Source organism: Falco biarmicus, chromosome 5, assembly GCF_023638135.1.
Source record: "Falco biarmicus isolate bFalBia1 chromosome 5, bFalBia1.pri, whole genome shotgun sequence".
Classification (NCBI taxonomy): domain Eukaryota; kingdom Metazoa; phylum Chordata; class Aves; order Falconiformes; family Falconidae; genus Falco; species Falco biarmicus.
In genome coordinates this window covers 13,132,501-13,154,654 of record NC_079292.1, presented here as the reverse complement: position 1 = coordinate 13,154,654, position 22,154 = coordinate 13,132,501, and the positions used below count along the sequence as shown (strand labels likewise).

General features: G+C 39.9%; 1 long non-coding RNA gene across 1 annotated transcript in view; it reads right to left on the bottom strand.

Annotated features, from left to right (window-relative positions):
* Window positions 1–2,140: 2,140 nt before the first annotated feature.
* Window positions 2,141–22,154, bottom strand: part of LOC130150515 (uncharacterized) — a 54,962-nt gene continuing 34,948 nt past the window's right edge. Inside the window, exon 3 of the long non-coding RNA XR_008822244.1 lies at window positions 2,141–2,643. This is a non-coding gene — a long non-coding RNA (uncharacterized LOC130150515). The remainder of the gene's footprint in view (window positions 2,644–22,154) is intronic.

The following is a 22,154-nucleotide window of genomic DNA, read 5'->3' as shown; positions in this document are numbered from 1 at the left end:
TTTAAACACATGTATACATACTTCACTGCCCTTGATGAGATTAGTCCTATCATGTAAGAACAGACTTATCTTCAAAGGTACTGCACTTTTACAGCTCTCGTTTTTTTGTTACAGGTACTCCGTGCTTCAGAGAAGGCGGCATACTTGCACAGCTACTTATTCCCCTTCCATCAGATGATGAGCTGGGGATATGGTGACACTGAAATCATATCTGAAAAGTGTTTAGAGATCTTTGGGAGCTAGGTTGAAGAAAACTGAGAAATATTATTAGATTATGTGCACTTTTCCAGAATTCATGAAATATTTTTTTTTATTTTCAATACATCTGCTAGTGAAGATTTAACTGCTGTTGTCAGTGGTCCCACACACCTTTTTGTGGGAAGACTTGCAGTTCATAAGAAAAAAAAACAAAACCAGAACATCACTGGAACTGCAACATAACTACAGCAGCATCTGCACTAACCTAGATGATCATGTACACTTCCCTCAGCTTAGTCTACACTGGAGCCATGGCTTATAATTAACAACTGTTGGCTGCTGTCATTACCAGAAATTTTGAATTAAACCTGTATTCAGGTTGATTTTCAGATCCTGTATTATCAGATACTTCCAGGGTTTAAATGGCTGTTCAGACAGGCTTTCAGAAACAAAACATTGTATAGAACTAGGTAGTTCCTTATGTTCCAAGAAGACAGAGAAGCTCTCAAGCTTCGCAAGGCAGAATGGAACTTACTTAGCTGGATTGAATAGGAATTTTTACTTCCTAGATGTCTTGAGAGTCAAATACGATGAATCTCCTGAAGAAGCACTGGAAAATTTGGCCCAGATTTGTTTTTTGAAGAAAGTATAAATAAAGCTTTATGTAGTATATCTTCTCTGAACGGTTAAGAGGTCCTCCTCCCTTCAGGCTCACCATGCTATCAGGAGCACAAACGGGTGGCCTTTTTCAGGGGAAAACACAGCAATTTTATATTTCAAGAATGGGCACAAACTATGATGGTGCCCTTGCAAAACATAACTCTGCATGTGGACCTCTAAGATATACATGAATATGCAATCAGATACCATCAGATATCTGTTATATTTCAGTTGAAAAAGGACCTTCTCACAAACATATGCAGAAATATGTAGCTACTCCACAAAGAGTAGCTTCTCCGCTTAAGCCTGCCTTGAAATTTCTCTTTTCTTATGGATCAATTAAGCACAAGGCTGGTCATTCAATGTGGACTATAAACTCAGTGCTGAAAACCAAGACAAACAGTGCAGGAATGGGATGAAACATTTGCTGAAACATTTTTGTCAGCCAAACCCAGGTAATCTACATTACAGATTTACACCACGAAGGAATAACCATTGTGTATTTGAGATCACCACAGGAAAAAAAAGAAAAAATAATATTTCTGTATTAAAGTGAGTTCATTGCTGTGTAATTTTCTAACCAAAATGACATCCACAACCTTCCAAAATATGCATGTCTCCAAAATGTCTTCTCTCCTGAAATCTTCGTGTGCATCTAGCATTTCTCTAAACTCTGGTGCTGAAAGACAAAAGAGAACCCAGATGTCACTTGAGGGTTCATCCCCTTCATCATGAGCTGCACTGACAGCCTTGCTTATCTTGGCTGCTCCTTCCTTAATCTATAGGAAAACTAAGCTTGGCCAACCTTTTGCTCAGTGTGGTTTGTTCCCGCTTCCTTTTCCATGCTGGCTCATCCTTCCTGGTTGTCATGTTAAATAATCTGGAGGAGCCTGTGTTACTCCCCTACAAATCTGCATGGGATGAAAGAAAAGGGACATGAAGGTAATGGTAAACCGGCTACAAATGTTGTTGTTTGTGGCTATGGATCCACATAGCAGGAGGCTTATGCAATAGATGCCTTTGTGTTTCCTCATGCAGATGATTTGGCAGCATATGACTAAACCCTGAGTGCAGACACATGGCTCCAGAGACATTTGCTCAGTTTATGGGGTGAAGGAAAAAATCAGAATATATATTTCAGAACATATTAGATATTTCTGGAATACTTGATGGTACATATACCGTGTGCTTAATACATGCATTATGCCTCAAAGTATTCATGCGTGGATATTTACTTTTATTATTTATAGACCAGTTACAACACCAAGCCCACTTCCAGACGTCAAGAATAAACCTATATTTCACAGCTATTTTTATAACCAATAGTAAATCTTGTAGATGATGTGAGTACTGTGAAAGTTATCTGACCTTGAGCAAGAAGAAAACCCCACAGGAAGACTTCTATCTCAGAAAGCATCAAGAGATGCCTGATAATCATTTCTTATTTGCAGCCAGAGACAGTTTGGTACTACACTAGGTTTCTTTTTAAAATGAAAGACCATGCACACTTCACCCAAAAATCTCCAAGCCAAAAGTACGTTCTTTCACAGTGGATCGAGCAAGGTGTGGGGCCGGCAGTTTTTTGGAAAAGGCTTCACTGCAGTTCTCCAAGAAATGTACACATTAGTGTGAAAACAGCCACATCCGACTAAAAGACCAACATCAGGAAGAACACCAGTACTGTATTATGCAGCTTGCACCACACCATATGCTTGCGCTGCCCAGAAATGTTCCACATGGCTCTCTTTCCCTCGTGCCAATGATGCTTTAAGGAGCCAGAAGACTCTGCCAGTAAAAAAGAAGCCAGTTAGGAGTACCAGAGACTAACAGATGTTAAAGTTGGGACAAACCACCACAATCATCTATGATATTCAGCCCACGCAAACCAAGGAATTTTCCCAAGGCTATCTGTATGGTGTCAATGTATAATTGCAAAAACTAAAGACATAAATATTTTTCAAGTAATTAGCACCTGGAATGATACTGCTATACAACAGTCAGAGGCTGTGCCTGATCAGTGAAGTATAAAAGGCTTTTCTTCGTCTCTGAGGCAAAGTGCATGTCATGTGCATGTGCCTGAATTTTCTTCCCCCCAAAGCAGGATGCCCACAAGGCACAAGGCAGATACTGTTCTTGAAGGACAACCTCCTGAACCTGTGGGTTGTCTGAGGGTGATGGGGGGCCAAAGTGTGTGACCAGCCTGGTTAGCAATGGTCCAGCACAATGACCTATGCTGCAGCCCTGCTTAGCTTACAAGCATAAGTGCAAAGAGGTAGGCTACATCGTATTAGATACAGCAGAATGAACGTTTTTTTGACAAAATTTAAAGTTTGACATTTTTATAGGAACAGTCCGAGCATAAATGGGAGTTTTGGACGAATGATGTCTAGGCCATATATTATGCAAGGAAAACTCTAGAGTCTGAGTGAATATTTTGGTTTCAGCTTCCATCATGTTATCTTGGGATAGTGACTTGTACGGCTGAAAAAAAAGGTGTGGTGTGTGTGTGTCTATATACATATCTGTATATGCTTGTTTCAACATAGTGTTAAGACCACTGGTTTCTAGACAATATGTGCTGTGAGGCCAATTCATCCTAATCATGTAGTAGTCCGCTGGCTCTGCAAGTACTGGTCGGAGCTAGGTTAAAAAAAGGATCAGATGGGGCAAAAAAGGCAAATATTATAGGAATTCTTTACAGATCTCTACTGTACTAGGAGTATACTGTGGTTCCAGAGCATTTGGCTACCTGTGGATTACTGAGTACAAAGTCCTACAGACTATCTTGGTAGAAATGTCTTCTATTTTTCTGTCAGAAAAGTTCTAGTATGGAGAATATAAGAACATAAAATTTGTTATGCATCAGAATAATAGCCATGCAATCCAGGATTTCTTCTCTGAAAATAACTAGGCAGGGACTTTTGAAAAACACTCCGTGAGCAGGGAATGGACAGAGTGATAATGGGTTTGAAAACTTTTCATTGTCTTGCAACTCATGGTTGAGGGATTTCCTGAGCAGAAGGCAGTAGGTACATCACCATGGTTAATAGACTCCATGGTTCTTAATTTCAAGAATCTATAAGCTTTTTTATGGGTTTGTTAGAGTTTTGGCCTTCACAATATCCTGTGGCAATGAGTTCCCTGATTTAGTTATGCATTGAATAAAAGACCATTTCTTTTAGTCCTTTAAATCTGTACTTGTTCTTTTTCTTTCTTATGATAGGTATCATGGTCATCGATTGTTCCATATTCTCTTTCACCATGCCATTTATGACATGGAGTACCTCCTTCCTCTGCAATCGCTCTTTCCTCTGCTCCATCTCTCTTACATGAAATTCTTCCATACCTACAGTCACCATTGTCACCTTATGTGTAACTTTCCTTGTTGTATTTTAGTCTTTTGGGGGCAAGGCTGCAACACAGTAGATGAAACAACTACAGATTTATACCGTCCCAATAAAGAGAATATTTTTTTGAAGGTCGTTAAAAAGGGCAAACCCCTGATTTGCTCACTATGGAGCAAATCAGAACTATTTTTACAGGTAGAAATACTCATGCTAATCTCTCCTTCCAATATATCAGTAAGTAGAAAACCTTATTACAAAGAAGAGTATACATCTGTTAGAAAAAGCAGCCATCAAAAGCAATATACAATTCTAAAGTGAAAGCATAGGAAAAGCTGTGAAATAAAACCTCAAATATTCCTAAGATCACACAACTGCACATTCATTTCTCAAAATTTCCATAAAAGCAACACAGACTTTGAGGCCAAACATTTGCATTCATCTTCCATCAACTTCAATAACTGATGTTTAGCAGTAAATTCATGAGAATTGTAAGTATTCAACCTCTGGAAAAATTTGGCCAATTTTAGAATTTAACCCTGAAAACAGTAAAGCTAGTGAATGAGTCACTTTAAAGCAGGTTTTCAAGCATCTAATGGCAACCATGTGGGCCTATGTACTAATGTCAATTCATCATTTCTATATCCCACTGTTCAGCAATAGCAGCTCAACCCCGAAACTGTGTTGTAAGCCTAAAACCCTATAATGCTCTCATTCAGTAATAGAAAATCTTCAATAAATTGAGATTCCCAAGATATCAAAATACAGATCAGCAAGGGAATGTATTCTTCCTAGTAATCATAAAGAGTATTTTACATATAATAACCAGGTACAAAAAGTATGGTGCAAACAAACCGAGCCCAAGGACACTTCTGTGTCATCGCAGTGACTTCACCATCCACCAGAGCTTACTGTGATGTCACAGGAGTCTCTGGATGTGTGACCTCATACTACTATAAGTAGCTCATGGCTGTCTGTGCTGTTCCCTTCCTTTCTCTTTATCGTCAATGCTAAGACTAACTTTTAACTATAAAATGAAATATTTTGATTTATGACAAAAAGGTTAGTTAGGGAAGTTGGGTACTAAATTGTTCAGTGGAATCTTTATCCTTTGATTATGTAGTTGGCTGAGCAAAAGCATTCTGATTCATTCTATTCCAATTTAACTCCCCATTGCAGCTGACCCAAAAGCTGACTTTTTTTTATGCTTTGTATCCCCAGGAAAACAAAAATTGCAGTTATACTTGTTAATCATGGCATTTCATACTACTTGTTTTAAGTTTCTGGCTTACCACACACAAAAAATACAACAGAAGTCATGCAAATATATAAAGGCTTGATATATTCTATTTTTGAAATCCAGTGTTAAAATTATTTTACTGCCACTGTAGGTTAATCTGATCATTTTTGTAATAAAGAAAACATGCGCTGTATTCTGGGACTTTGTATTTAGCTTGATAGTGTAGCCTAAAATGTAGGTGCATCTGAACACTAGGCCTGAACCTATGCTCTTCAGAATGGTGCCTGAATTACCTTACTTCTGTATTTGAACTCTATTTTTTCTTTTGTTTTGAAGTTGTTCTGTAGGCTTTCAGTTTTGCTTTATACACATTTACTGTTATATACTGTCAAGCAAATAATGACATAGATAACTTCTTACTACTTCCTTTATAATCTCCACACTGCCCAATTGTTATATTCAGTGCAACTGAATATTTTTCACAAATTATCCAAAGTTCCAAATATAAGCCCACTCTGAAAAGCAGTCCTCATGCAGAGCACATTTTGATGTTTTACATCTTTCTTTCCATAGTTAAGGATTTGGACCAAAATAAGGAGCTCTAAATATACCTTTAAACTTTTGTGGGTTTCAGAGAAGTCCCCTGAATTTGAGGAACTGGTAAGGTTTTAACATCCTTTTTTAAATTTAAATCAGTTCTTAAATTTTAAAATGTGTGCATACAAGAGACACAAAGAAAGAGAGAAAGAGAAAAATTCATGCAAAGATAGTCTGTCTTGGCAGGAATTTCATATTATGTTGCTAGAAGAGTTTGTTTTGCAGGAAAGCAGTCATTAAGTTTACCCACGTTATAAACTTTTTTAAACATGCAGTATGTTGTAGTAAATTTTAGTATTATCCATAAGCCCGGTATGGTGTTATGTAGTCCACAACAGATCTGGGTTGATTTTTTTCCCTTCCAAATCCTGTATCCCTGAATACCCAATATCTGTCCAATCACCTTGATACTTAATGTGCAACAGATTGAAAGGGCAAATTTCCCTGCATGGTTCCAAATGCAGGCTAAAATGATCAAAATCTCGATTTCAGCCTTGACTACTTCATTCTTTTGGACGTGGATATCTCTTCGGTTTCCCCTACATGACAGCAACAGTACGAGAGAGTGAGGGGAAAGAGCACTGAGCTCCCCTGCATCACTTCCATTGTTCTTTCTTCCTCTTGTCCCTCATTGCTTTGTAAATAGATGCATCTTCTCCTTATCCCTGGCCTCCTTAGTCTTATGCATCTGAAGCATAAAGTAAGTCCATCTCGTAATTTAGGATAGTGTCTACGTCTGTGGTGCTCAGGCAAGGGGTAGGAGGTTGTAGGCAGACAGAGAAAATGCATGCCTTGGTGAGGCAATGACGCCTTTCCCATATTGGCCTTTTACGATAAAAAGATGTGGCTACGCAAGGATTAGAGGTGGAACGAGTATCTGCATTTGTGTGCATTTATGTACATTATCTAATGAGGGAGTAAGTGCTGTGTTGAGTGCTGGATATATAGAATTTCAGTGTTGCCTGTATGTGTTTCTAGTTTACATTGCTGTTTTCCATAGGGTTTGTAAATTATGTTCACAGTGCTCTTCCAGATGGAGATCATACAATGAGGCAATCTTCCTTTTTTTTTGTGTGTGTGTGGGTTTTTTTTCTTTTTTATTATTTTAACCAAAGCAGACACGACTTGATGTTTCTTTTCTCAGAGGAACCGACAGAACAGTCAATGAAGCTTTTGGTGGTGAGATGACTTGAGATCAGTTATGATGGCTGGGTCAGTGCATTTCTCCCAGTATCACTTTAGAGTCCCAGGAACATTCCCATACAGTTTTCCCTACCTTGTATGTTGTGAGCAGTTCTGAGAACATGACTTTGTCACCAAGTACTATAAAACTAGGAAATGGGTGAGGGGGATCCTGCCTGCCTTGTGTGACTCTTAGTCCCTTTGTCTTTGACACACCTCAACCTCCTCCTTGAGCAGTGAGGTTCTGGATTTTTCTGTCTGCCCTTGTTTCCATCAGAGCCCCAGTACAGCAAGTGGTATTGCGTCAGTAAGCACTTTGGTGCAAAACTACTCAATCATTAGAAGGGGTATGTGGCAGTGAAGATATTCTAGCTTTTACATTTTTTATCACACTAGGGCTATTTTTTCTTTCTTTTCCACTCTTATTATTAACCTTTTTGTAGAAAATTGGCTTACCAAGAATTTATGAATTAGCAAGTCTATTATAATGATGAATGGTAATTACCATTTAAATCCTGAGTCATTCATCAGCTTGTTCACCATATGTCAGGTGATACAGGAGTGCATGAATACTTGTCTGGTGAGTATTTCTCAACTGATTGTTATATTTGCCTGAACTTTGGACCTGTATGCCAAATACTAGGTGAATAAAAATTAAAATGATAGGGAAAAAAAATTACAGGTAATATAAGGGGAGAGAGAGTGACAGCACAATAAGAAGCAATGCTGATAGTGACACTTATTATACTTATTAGCATTAGTCTTAGACAGTTATTAGCTTTTTTCAATTTAGGAAGAATAAACACGGCTTGGAGATTTTCTGAAGATACACAGAAAACCTTGTTATGGCAAAAGAGATCCTCATATAAGATTCCTGGGTAAGAAAGTATTTTTAGAAAGAAGTCAAGTTTGGGAAAGAGCTTTCCAGTCAGCCTAGCTAGCTGGGTCCAGCCTGAAGCTGCCTGGGAATTTCTGCCTTCATCATATGTTTCTTTAGGAGTGTGAAGGGAAGTAGTAGCTCCTGCCAGGATCCCAGAAAAGGGGTGTCTGTATAGCCCAACCAGCATTTCATTTGATCCTACCCATCTCCTTACTTGATGGTCTTTAATGACTGGAAAAAGTGAAAGGGCACAACAGCTGAGCTGTCACTCAGCCTCCAAATCCAGCCCAGGGTCAGCTAATGGGGTAGTGTGGGGACAGCTTCGCTTCCATTGGCAGTGCCAGACATGCCAGGGGTGTAAATGCAAGATTTCTGACTGCAGAGTTCTCAGTCCACCTTCTCACAAAGCTCAAAACAACAGAAAAGTGTCCTCTGGGTCTTCCACAGAAAATCATCTTTTTAGATATGAGTGAGATTATTGTAACAGGAATGGGTGCACATTATGTGCCTAGTGATAGAGACTCTAAGGACGAAGTTAACATTAATGATTTTAACTTTGACTATTTCTTTTCGTTTTGACGTACTGTATCTCTCTTAGGTTTAACAGCTCATAAACTGAAGCCAACTTTCTGAATGATCATTTAATTCTTGAAATGTAACCATAGACTAGGAAGAAAATACTAAGATATTAATCCTGGCGGCAGACAGCAAACGCTAGACCCAGAAGCTTAATGGTGCTGAGCTGAATGGAACATAACAAGTCTGCTATCCTAACAAAATACAGTCTCTGTCTCTGTGCGGATTGGGAATGTTCTCTCACTATAAGCATCTGAACACAGGCGAACATAAAGTAACAGTTAAACTGAGTAATGTTGCATAGCTAAACTTCGGGGATCTTGTTCAGCTTATCTAGCTGGAGGAAAAAAATTTAAGAATATTGTTTTAATCAAAGATCTGATATTCTATCAATGCCCAGTTTTCTTCATTGTGCTAAAGTTACGGTTCTGCTTTTTTTATAATTGCCTCCACTTCTGAAAAAAAAAAAAAAAGTTTTGTATTGCTGTTCCAAAACTATGTATGTGAAGAAAAAGGTTGCTGAAGTTTAGAAAAAAATGAAAGAACCATAGAATTTCCCGTTGGATCCTCTCAACTTTAGATCAAACCAAACCCGTGACTAATGGATGAAAACCTTTTAAACATTCAACTCCCTACACAAATTTGGAAAGGTGAACCCAGAGGTAGAATTCACTGCCAGCCTGTATCTTACACTGAGCGTCTTTGTGTACTGCATCTGAATTTAAGTAGAATCAGGTGCTGTACATTAAAATTAGAAATGCTTTCTTCCTTTACTAATGGACCTAATTGGATATAACAATTTTTTAAAGACAGGTTTTTTTGTGTAAATGATAAGATGCTCTTGGTTCAGATACTCTTGGAAATAGAAGGGCACCAGATGGAAGCACAGAGAAGAAAGCTAGTAGCAAAATTAATTTGCAATCTAAAAGGAAGAAAAATGAAAGAGGAAACACAGTAGAAAATTTTCTTCAGTGAAGTTCTAAATAAAAATAATCAGAAACAAATAAAGCCATGTATCCCTAGGAAAAAAGATTAGGATTTGTGGCTATCAGTTTCGGCAGTAGACTTGGAGAGTAAGCTATTACTCAGACATAAAGAAAGATATCAGAATCATTCCCTAGCCTCTTTTGTATTCTGTAAAGTTTAAGCAGTCTATAAAATAACATCTTTTTTTTTGGTGGCTCGTAAGTCATTACCAGTGGTTTTGGATGCCTGCAAAAGCCATCCACCATTCAGCCCTACATAATGAGCCACAAATCTGGTAAAGATAACACTTCTGTTTCTGATTGAGGAAAAACATAGTGTAGTAATCAGGTGTGTGTTCTTTCAAGGAAAACGCTAAAGAGAGTCCTGTATGGTGGCAGATACTGTATCCCTGGATCAGCAAAAAGAGCAAAGATTCCCATTGACGCCTCCCACTGGAGGCCCCAGTATTCCTAAGGCCGCCTCTGTATGTCAGCATGTGAAGTTGATCTTTCCCAGCTGACGCTGGGCTGAAATTTCTTGGAAGCAGCTGGGGTGGAGATGTGCCAGACAACCTTAAAAAATAAATCAGTTACAAGTGAACCAGGGCAACCCCCAAGGCCCAGAGGTAGGGCGGGTGTTTTGCTACATGCATTACTAATTAACTGTGAAAAGTTTTGAACGGTCCCAAAATTTTTTGTGAGTACCAGCTACCTTTTATAAAAAAGGCCATAAAAAGAAGGTAGAAACCATGGTTCCAGTAACTGAAATTAAGAATACCAGAGTTTGGAGTTTGGGGGCAGGGGGGGGGCAGCCCAACCCACGAGCAAACCTGCTTGAGTTTTTATTTTATTTTTAACTGAATGTGATTCTTCATGTCAGACAGAATGTTCCTTATCATAACTCATCTGACACAATCCAGAGTGATGCAACATTTTTATAATGCTTATTTCTTTTTTTGCCCATTCCCCAGTAATTTTTTCCAGACAAAAATTACTTCAGCCTGCAGAAAGCCTTTGGACTCCGTCCTAACTAGCCAAAACTTAACCTGTAATTAGGAGTCTTGAATCACTTGGAAAAACAGGTACTCTTTACTCTACCTTGAGGTTCATGTTACAGTAGGGAGTGAGTATTCCAGACCCTGCATATTCGAAGTTCAGGGGCCTCAAGGGAGAGTCGGAATTGTACCAGAACAGCTTGATTTTGGCTAGCGGAAGTAAAATAATCATAGTTTTCATTTTATTTTTTTTAAGCCATTTGAGACGCTGCAGGAGTCTCAAATTAAACAAGTTTTATCAATAATAAAAAAATGAATTGTGGGGTTTTTTTTGCAATACCTACGATCTGTGAAGGTTAGGAGCTGCATTATCCATTATGGCCTGAATATATTTTTCTGGCTTTTCTGGACAACATTTTTAAGTGAAAATACAGTTTATTTGCATCATGTTATGTAACAGCTGCAGTCTAAACACTTTATAGTACATGTCATAGAGGAAGGAGATTCCTGCAGTTGCCGGTCTCTGCCAGAAACAGCTATCTCTCGTTCCATGAAGACACAGTCCATTGATTAAGGCTGGGCAAAATTTCAATCGCATGCTGTTTCTGCCGATAGCCAGCTTAGCTGAGCATGACACATGGGTGATTATAGCTCACGTTCACCTCTGAGATGATAGAGAACAGAGACATTTGAACCACTGAACCACTGAATTGGTACTAGTCGATTGCACCAGACACTAACTTTTCTGTTCTTTGACCTGTCTAGCTGGTAGAGCGATATAGAGGAGTTATAGAGGACTGTATGAAAAGTTTATTTGTAAAAAGGTTGTAATGATTGTTAAAAACATAAGGTATGAAGTGTTAAAAAAAAAAGGGGGGGGGGGGGGAAGTGTAGAGGAATGAAGCTGGGTTAATTAGCATTGATAATATACAACTGTGGGTTGGCTTCAGGGGTGCTGTGGATGGTTCTGTTAAGTGGTTGATGAATGATGATGAAGATTTAGTGATGAAAAGAGAGCAGCCAAGGAAGAAGCAGAGAGAATGAGTGCCTGGTGTGAGGAGAGGTCAGAAGGCAGCAGATGGATTGGCATGAAGAGTGTGCTGGTATGAGATGGTAAAAGACCTTGTTGCAGCTTGATAGTTTGGAGGGTGCTGCGACAGAGCAATGAACAGGGCTGAGTAGGTGCCTTTTGCAGTTGCTGGAAAAATAATTTACTAAGCCTGGGCTGCATCCGTGGCTGATACTCAGCTGTACACTTGGAGCTGTGCTATGCAGGACCTGGAGCCACTCAGAAGCAGAGACTTTAAGTCATCTTTATTTCCTCACTGGGGTCTTCCTGGGACTCTGTCTATTGTATTTCTGGTTCTTTAAAGCTTTGAGGGACACTGTAGGCTGATGGCAGTCACAGAGTGGAGTGCTTCAGCCGCATCCTTGTGTCCCTCCTTACACTGTGTGCACTGGCAAGCAACATGGTGCAGGTGTTAAAGCCCAGAGCAAAGTAGGTGCATTGGAAAACAGCCTAAGGTGCGCAGCCTCGCGTAACAGCACGTTAAGAAACACCTAATTTCCTTGAGGAGCCCGTGTGTGTTCCTGAAAGTGAATGTGTGTACGTGTAATACTATATTGTGTGTGTATAATATGCATTTACTCTATATTTTAAAAAATAAAATATAAATAAAAAAAAAATTAAAGAAAAGCAGGTGCTCAGTGAAAACCAGATACAGACTCTGAGCTTAGCTTTCCTAAGTAGATGAAAAGGGGTGGAGGGGAAAAAAAAGTTATTAGATTAAATTGAGATTCGGTCTGGGGGGGCCGTAAGCAAAGTCAAGCCCAAAGAAGATTTTTCTTTGTCAGAATTCTTGCTGGTGACTGCAGCAGAAGAATCAGATTTTACTGGATTTTAAAAATATTTATCCTCTTTATTTTTTTCCCTTTTTTTTTTTTTTTTTCTTCTGCTTTGCCAAAAGGCATCAGGATGTTTTCTAATCAAGGTGGAAACGTGAACAAGGATTTTATTTCGGGAAATCTTTTCTTGATAATAGAAGTAGACAATTACTATATTTTAAGGATCCATTCAGTTACCTAATAGACAGTACATAAACTGGTGTATATGACCCATAAATTCAAGATCTGTGGGAACAATAAAAAGTGATAAGAAGACAGAAGTTGACTTGCTGAATTTAAGCTAAAAATTCTCACACTTGCAGCACTATTTTAAGGGAAACAGATTTAATAGTAATCTCACATTTGATACTTGCAAGGCATGATTTTAACTAAAATATATCGCTAGAAAATCAATTGAATTATTTCTCCATTTTTCAGAATGAAACCCTGACAGCCCATCATTTCATTTTAAATTAAACAGTTGTTACAGAAAAGAAGAAATAAATATTCAAATCTGTGGTTTGCTGGAATTACTACAGTGTATGTAAACAGAAGCGGGTGGATTTGCAAGGGCTATGAAGGGAAAAAACAACCTAAAAATTAATATAGCCTACAATGCCTTGACTTACTATAATACCTACCAAACCATCTTTAACAGTAGGATTTAAATTGCAGAATTGACATGGCGAGTTTCTAGACCTTGACTTTGCCTGGTAAGGAGATCCCTGATGTGGAGGGGACTATTACTAAGATTCTGTAGTTATCCTCTGCATTGAATGAAAAAAATATTCATGCCTTTAGGGGTTGTGGGTCCTTGCTGTGATTTACATAACTTACTGTGAGCAGCCATGGCAGACACCAATTATAGAGAACTTTGGAACGGCTCTACCTGTAGCTCCCAGTGGAAGCCATGTTTCTGTTGTATTAAATCTGTACAGAAATGACAATGGGGGGAAAGGAAAAAGAATAAATGGTGCTGTGAACGTTATAAGTAAACCTTTGGGAACAACAATATATGTACTGTGGTGTAACAGATAATGCAGATTTGCTCAGCATTTCAGAAAGCATCCAAACCAAATAATAATAATAATAAATAAAACCAAACCAAAAAAACAAACCAAGAAACCCAAACCAGAGAGCAGCTGTAATGTCAATTTGCCTTTCACAGCTACCGCAGTTTTGGCAGGCAATAATCTAGAAAGCTGAAAAGATTTCTGTTACGCGTTTGGTTTGGAAAGGAAACATGGCCAGGTGAAAAGAATAATACATTTACCAAAGTGTCATCATATACAGTGCAGGGAAGGAATTCTGAATGTCAGCCCAAATAAAAAAACATGCTGAAAAGGGACTCAAAAGCTTATGGAGTTAGTGGAATTAATATTCACTATGGAAGTCTTTGTAAAATAGTCCACTGTAAAAATGAACAACTCCTCCACAGCCTGAACATAAGCTGGTGACCTGCTGGGACTTGCTGCCACCTCCACAGGCGAGAAGAGAAAGCTGGAGGCACATTTCCATCTCTCCGTGTACATGGCCTGGCACAGAAGGGTGAGCTACTGGTGCTGTGGTGCAGCTGTGCACTGTATATGGATCAGGGCAAGCCTCTGCCACTATCGTGGGACATCCCCTGGACTTCAGAGAGAGAGGAGAAGTGGCCCTTCCTGCGAACAAGGATGCAAATGTTCTGTGCACCATGCTCTGCTTTGAGTCCTGCTGTAAAGTGATCTCCACCAGCTGGGCCATCCACCCAGTGAAACTTCATCAGCACTGGGTGGACTGGGCATGCTGGGGTGCTTGCAGCTGCCCCTGGGACACACCTTGGGTCTGTGGCCTGTAAAAGTCATGTAGCTCTCTTGAAATATTTCTTTTGGGGTTTTTAAGTACTGACAGGAAGCATTTTGCTGGTGTGTACTCAGTGCTTCCTAGAAGGTAAGAAAACAGCAACAACAATTCAATTTTTTACTTTTGTGCCAAATAAAACCAGAATGTCTTTAAAAAAACACCCCCAAAACAAAACCAAAACCAACAAAAAAACTAACCAAGCAAACCAACCAAAACACAAAAAACCCCAAAATGTCAAAGCTTGTACTCTCAAGGAGAACAGAGGAAAGAAGGTCAGGCTTTCTGTCTTGGCTATTACTGCTGCAGTGCTGCTGGTGAAAGAATGGCATCACAGAATAACAGAATGGTTTGGGTTGGAAGTGACCTCTGGATATCATCTAGTTCAACCCCCTGCTAAAGCAGCTTCACCTACAGCAGGTTGCACAGTATCGTGTCCAGGCCAGTTCTGTGTATCTCCAGAGAAGGAGACTCCACCGCCTCTCTGGGCAGCCTCTTCCAGTGCTCTGTCACCCTCAAAGTAAAGAAGTTTTTCCTCATATTCAGGTGAAACGTCTTGTGTTGCAGATTGTACCTGTTGCCCCTTGTCCTGTCGCTGGGCACCGCTGAAAAGATCCTGGCCCCGTCCTCTTGACACTCGCCCTTGAGATATTTATATGCATTGATAAGATCCCCGCTCAGTCTTCTTTTCTCCAAGCTAAACAGGCCCAGCTCTTTCAGCCTTTCCTCATAAGAGGGATGTTCTAGTCCTCTCATCATCTTCATAGCCTTCTCCAGGACCCTCTCCAGTAGTTCTCTGTCTCTCTTGAACTGGGGAGCTCAGAACTGGACACAGCACTCCAGATATGGCCTCATGAGGGCAGAGTAGAGGGGAAGGACAACCTCCCTCCACCTGCTGACCACGGTTCTCCTCATGCACCCCAGGATCCCACTGGCCTTCTTAGCCACCAGGGCACACTGCTGGCTCATGGGCAGCGTGCTGTCCCCCAGAACTCCCAATTCCTCCTCCGCAGAGCTTCCTTCCAGCAAATCAGCCCCAGGCCATACTGGTGCATGAGGTTGTCCCTCCCCAGGTGCAGGACCCTACGCTTGCCTTTGTTGAACTCCATGAGGTTCCTCCCTGCCCAACTCTCCAGCCTGCCCAGGTCTCACTGAATGGCAGCGCGGCCTCCTGGGGGATCAGCCGCTCCTCCCGGTTCTGTATCATCAGCAGACTTGCTAAGCATGCCTCTGTCCCCTCATCCAGGTCATTGATGAATTAGTTAAATGGGACTGGACCCATTTCTGACCCCTGGGGCACACCGCTGGCTACAGGCCTCCAGCTGGGCTCTGCACTGCTGATCGTAACTCTCTGAGCTCTGCTATCCAGCCAGTTCTCCATCCATCTCATTGTCTACTGGAAGGCAGAGCAGAAGAAGGATAGGAGCACCATTCAGATAGCCCATGCCTCTGTGTGGGGGTCTATGACTGTGTGCACTCTGAACTTTGGTGTGAGAAGAAACGTTTTGTCCTGCTTCTGTTTCAGCATAACTTCTCAACTGCTACCGTTCCTGCCTGCTTGGGCTGGGTTTTATGCTGAGCTGAACAGGTATCTGTTCATGTCTGTATATTTATGTTGTCCAAGCCTTAATTTTCTTCTTTTCTCCGTTATTTTTTTTTATAATAACCTGTTGACCTCTGGCATCTAGCAAAATCACTTCCACATTTGGAAAGTTTGGAGAAATCCTCAGTGTACTTAATCTTTACAATGTCAAGAAAACACTGGACACAGAAGTTACCTGAGTTACCTGAGGTTGTACAGTGAATTTCTGACACAGTTGGAAACTAGGACTTGAGACCTTGTGCTCAGTTCCTTTGTTTTTCCTTCGGACTTGCCCTTTTGGTTTATCAGCTTGTATCAAAAAATCAGGGACAGTGCTCATAACTAAATTAAAAGTAGATCCCACTCTGAGTCTGTCTCCTCTCTTGCATGAATCAAATCAGTCTGCAGCACATAACCTGCAGAAGTGTTGCTTGGCTGCTTCACAAATTGTCATGTGCTAAATTCAAAAGGTCTCAAACCTTCTTTGTGTCCTTCATAAAAGCTAGAACTGATAGCCTACTGTTGTCTACATGCTGTAGACAAGGGGGCAAATCCTATATAGGAGTCATTGACAGATGAAATCCAGAAAGGGCTGAAATAGCTTTGCCAAAATACATTTAGATTAGGATAAAATATTTATAGCTGGTTGCTGTCTTCGGCTGGACAAATGAGCATTTTTGCCTCTGAGCCTTGGCAGCAAAACCAGATCAAGGACTTGTAAGGATGGCAGCTTTGTCTGCACTGAGCCACAGGAGTGTGGTGCTGTGAGTCTAGTCCTCAGGCATCCAGACTGGGGCTTGGGCTCCTTGGTCTGTCCTGGAGAAACGTTTCTGTCCATCTGGACCTTCTCTCAGAACGGGATCAGAAAGGCTCCACATCCATCAGTCCATGTCTGCCCTGTAATGCTGCTGATGAAAATAGGCTACTTTACGTATAGCTTATGCTACGATGGCTTCATTATATGTAGCAGAGAAGTCAGTAACTTTCAGCATTGTATCGGTTACTAAAAATTCTTCAAGTCTAACTGTAATTGAAAACAGGGAAGCAAGTCAAGTTTTGATACATGGCATGATTCCATGGCACCTCACCAGCCTACGAACATATCTCCACCTGTGATTCAGAGGCTTAACCAGTTCACAGGACAGGTGAAGGAAATGATCATTCATTTTGTGGTCTGTGCTCCCTCTCGGTCTCCCTTTGTGCATCACGCTCCTGGAAGGCACTGTCATCACAAAACATTTTCATCATGTTTTCAGGGAGGACAGGGAAATACAAAATTTGCAGAGGACCTCACTTCCAAACACATGTCCCAGGCTAGGGGGTTAAAGCAGTTCTTTTCTAATGGCCTATGCTTGTAGGCATTTTTCGTCTATTAAGTCCCTAATAAAAATCAGCAATATAGTAATCTTAACTAAAGCTATATACATTGTATTCATTCTGCTGCAGGTGTTATCCCATAAACATAATTTCACATTTTTACAGAAAGGAGGGGGATGGTGACTTTCGAGCCACTAAGCATATTTAATTGCTATTTTAAAAATTTAAACACCTTTTTATGTTTCACATATTTCAGATTTTCTGCCTGTCTAAAGCTGAAATAGGATGCTGTTTCAAACATCACCTCATGTTTATGAACAAGGCAAGGTGATCTTTGAGTATATCAGATTCTACTAAAGCAAAAAGAAAATAATTTTATAGAGTGTTATTAAGATTCAAGCCTTGATTTCTTCCCCTTCTAAACAGTGTCCCAAAGACCTGTGGTATCCTCTGTGTTAAGTGCTGGGTTCAAGAGATTAAGGGCAATGACTGGCATCTAGTTCACTTTTATTTCCATTTCAGTGCAACCTCACATCGCTATACATCTGTTTTGTTGATTCAGAAGAGCACTTGAGATGCTTTACAGTTGATTTTGACAAGTGCTACAATTTGATATGGGTAGATAATTCTTGCTGAGATGATTTCAAAAGTACAGAAATTATAATTTTGAGTAGATATTACCTTTCTTTATGATCAGAATTTTCATGTAATATACTGTGCACTTAAGCTTCTTAATCACATTTTCCTTTTTTAAACATTACATTCTTTCCATCTAATCTAGTAAAGTATGGCAAATTAAAATATTGTTCTAAATATATCTTGTATTTTTTTCCACACGCTGTGGACAGCTCATGCAAAATCCACTTTAAAAAGTGGTCCCTCCTAACCTTCTCCCCAAAACTATTTGGTTTGGAATTTAATTAAGTGGCAAGACAGGACTGTATGGTAGGGCTGATTAATGCACACCTCGGGTGCATTTCACCTCATGCTTCCAGAACATCTGAGGTGTGGATTAATCAGTGCAACCACTCAGTCCAAAATGCCTTAGTGCGATTATAAAATAGGTATATTTAAAAAAATAAAAAGCTCAAATACGACAACATATTCTTACACTACAGAATATCACTCACTAAGATGAAATTTGGAAAAAAAAATAAATTCATTAAATTCCAGGTTTAAACACAACTGAGCTATTTTGCTGAAATGTTTTACGGGGTGCTGTGAGCGTGTTCTGTCCTGCCTACTCTCTGTTGTCCCCTCTGCACCCTGTTCCTTGGGGGTGCACCAGGACAACAAACCCATTGTCACTCCCTGGTGCCTGACTCCTTTTATCCACTCTCTGGTCTAATGCCTTACTCTCTTTCTTTCACTTTTTTTGTTTATTTATTGTCCTTTGCCTTAGGCATTTCTCCTTGACCTCAGTATTTAGCCGGTATGAGCCTGTGCCTGTGCTCTCTTGCATTGGTGGTCCCCAAGTGCTGCTCAGCACATGAATTGATGAGGGAAGGACCTGTCCTTGGGTAACCTCTGTGAGCACTGTAGTGGGGTTAACTCCAGATTTACACCGGTGCAATTGACAGCTTAAGTAGTCTCAGTTGGAGGCTTTCAGCGGAAAGTCTGGCTTGGTACTCCAAAGAAATATAGAGTAGGATGGGCAGAGAAGTCCTCAACTTTCAGAAGGGACACCTGCTACAAGTTTGTCTTCCTCTAAAGGAGAATGGACTAATTCATATTGAAAAACCGCATGCTTTAGCAGAAAATACTGTCAGAATGTATTCTGAGAAATAACAGTGTTATGTGTCATGAATCCCTGATAACTTATTCCACAGATATACATGAGAAAGCAAAAGCTTCCACCTCGCACCTGCATGCGTCTCCCCTGGAGGCCTGATCCTCCGAATATCTACTGAAGCCAATCGAGAGACTCCCATCGAGTGAGTTCAGCTCGGTTTGACCGTCAGAGGGGGAACGCTGCACCAGCACCTGCACTGATTTTCAGAGGGCTGTGCTGCTGGCAGGGGAGAGCAGGTTTTCCTGCTTCGCAGAAGGGATTGATCAGTGGAGCCCAAGGACTTCTAGAGATTGCCTGCAGCTCCATGAACCTCAGTGGGTGTCGTGCCCTGGCATCCTCGCAGGTCTCAATCTCCTCTGTCCCTTTGAAAAAATAATTTGGCTGGAAGTCTCTGAGTTTAAACTAGCGGAGCTCTTGAGAAGAGTTTTTTTGTTTTGTTTTGTGGCTTTTCATTTTATTTTATTTTTTAAAAAATTTCTCTCAAGAGAAGAGAATATAGCCTAGAGTTTTTAAAATACCATAGGAAACGAGAAGCTGCTCAGTTGTAGGGGAGTGTGAAGGGTCCCCAAGGAACCCAACAGACTAGCAAAGGGGAGAGAAGTGTCTGGAGTAGTGATGGAGGGAGGACGAAGCAAGCAACAAAAATAACAAAGTAGGGCTGAGGCTAATATACAGGAGGGAGCAGAGGGAATTTAGAGAGCAGAGGGGGAGAGGCATATGTCCAAAAAAGGAGAAGATGATTAGAGCAGGAGGCAGGAGGGGTGGGGATGGGAATGCTAAAAAGCCCAGCTTTGCATCAAACACAAAAAACAAGGGTCTGAAATGGCACACTGTGCTCAGGGGAGTACTCCTTACTGACGCAAGCAGACACACTGAAGTCAGTTATTCATATACGGGCTGAAGGAATGAGCCCCGTCTCCACAAAAGAATTTCAGATCCGTGCTCATTGCATTCTCGCAGCCGTTGCTGGGCTGAATTGCCATGTGGCACTCCAGCTCTGCCATCCGCTCCTTACCTCTACTTGCAACACTCCTGTGTGTGTTTTTTTACAGTATGGTTAGCTGGCCACAAAACTTACAGAGAATTCAAATAAAATAAAGAGAAATCTGCTAAGAGACATAGGCCTTCCCCTTCTGAGAGATGCATGCTAACACTTCTGTCTAGCACAAACTGTATTTGTCCAGATTCTTCAGAGCCGAAATCTGTATCAGTATTTTTAGTCAACAAAAATAGCTGATTCAGCCACAGCTTTTTTAATAAATATATTTCCTTTTAAGTTTAGCTTATGGTGTTAGGTCTAAATACTAGTGAGTCTAGTTGCAGATTTAAAACTAAATCCTTGAATGTAACTCTTATTTTTACCTCTGCTAAATGCACTTTCTACATTCTTTACTGAGACAAATAGTCGTCTTCGTCATCAGTAGTCACACTGAGGTTTATAGGGTCATTCACATACATTAGGAATTGTTGAAGAAATAAGTGTTTATGCAGAATCTACCCCATAAATAGCAGAGAAAAAGCAAGTAAGGTAATTCATGCAGGGCTGGTGATATATATACAGGGCTACTCACAAAGTTTCCTCTAGTGTTACATTTGTATTCATATATGTCAAAAATGCAATGTTATTTCTTTTTAAAATAAATTGGAAGCACAAGGCTGTGGTGTATGATTATTTTATTAACTGATAAATCAGTTAGCTCTCAAAGGCATGGAGGAAACATATTTATTTAATTTACAAATAAACTGTATCTATTCCCCATTCCCATTCTTTGTTAGAAATATGCATTACACTAAGAAATTCCAATGTTTGATATTCAGGGATGCTTAAATATATTTTTAAAAGGTAAACAAACAAACACAAAATATTATTTTTTTTTCTAAATCTCCAGACTTCACTGCAAACATAATGCCACACCAATATGAACAAATGTGAGCATTAAGAATCTGTTTTCAGAGGACGTGTGCTTTCATAGTCATGTAACTAGTATTTCCACAGTGGCTTTCTAATTTCAGGCACACAAGTCCATATTTAAATGTCTGAATAGGACAGCCTGACTTTCAACATTGCTGAAAGCTGGTGCTTTCATACCTGCAAGGCCATATATGTCCTTTTCCTCTGCTGAGACCCAAAAGAATGGATATCTGCACCCATGTGGAGATGCCCCTCTGCATTTGAATATCTTGGATGCAGTGTAAAAATTTGAATAAAAGCAGATCAAATACAGTAGGTTTTTTTTTTCCCTATGAGAAATCACAGGCTCTTATAGAAGATGTAAGAGTTGAGAGCTACTTAGTGGAGAGCGTTCTCATGTCTTTTAAACACTTATCAAAGAGGGTTATTCCATAATTATCCATTACAGGGACAAAAACTTCTTCAATTATGGAATAACTCTTTTTTTATCTTCTCTTAGTTGTAGAATCCCACTCTAATCTCCTGTTTTATGGAATAATTTACTATTAAAAATGGATGAAAATGTGACTCTCCTTTATGTTCTCTTCCTATGTATATATATTGAGTAACCCAGTTTAACAAAGGAGAAATATATTCTCTGGTACTGCCTACATCACTCATGTTCTCTCCTGTGCTTAGCCCAAACTGAGTGCTTCTATAGTCATGAACAGCAAACCTGTCCCTGTACACTTGGCATCAGCTGTTGTTGTCTCGACTGCAATTGAAAATCGGGTACCAGTTATGCTCTGTTACATGCAACAGATTTGGGTTCATCTAAACCCCATAAGAGCATCTATGCTATAACAAAGTGATGGTGAAGAAAGAGAGGGTAGCACATAATACAGTCTAGAAGAAAACCCTGCAGAAGAAGAAGAAATTAGAAACCTGCAGAGCAAAAAATTGGTAAGGATGTGAACTGTTTGGAAGCTAAGGAATAAAAGCTTATAGCAGAGATACATAGAAAGTAGCTACTGAATACTGCTCAGGAAAAGAAAAATCATGATCCTTATGCTAGGTAACTTTATTATTTCAAATAGTCTTCTTGGCAATAGTAGGAGAAGTTATTAGGATCAGATTCTGCATTCCCTATTTCATAAATATTCTAACTGATTTTATTGTGGCTATGTGTTTAAAAATCTTTATTTAATGCGT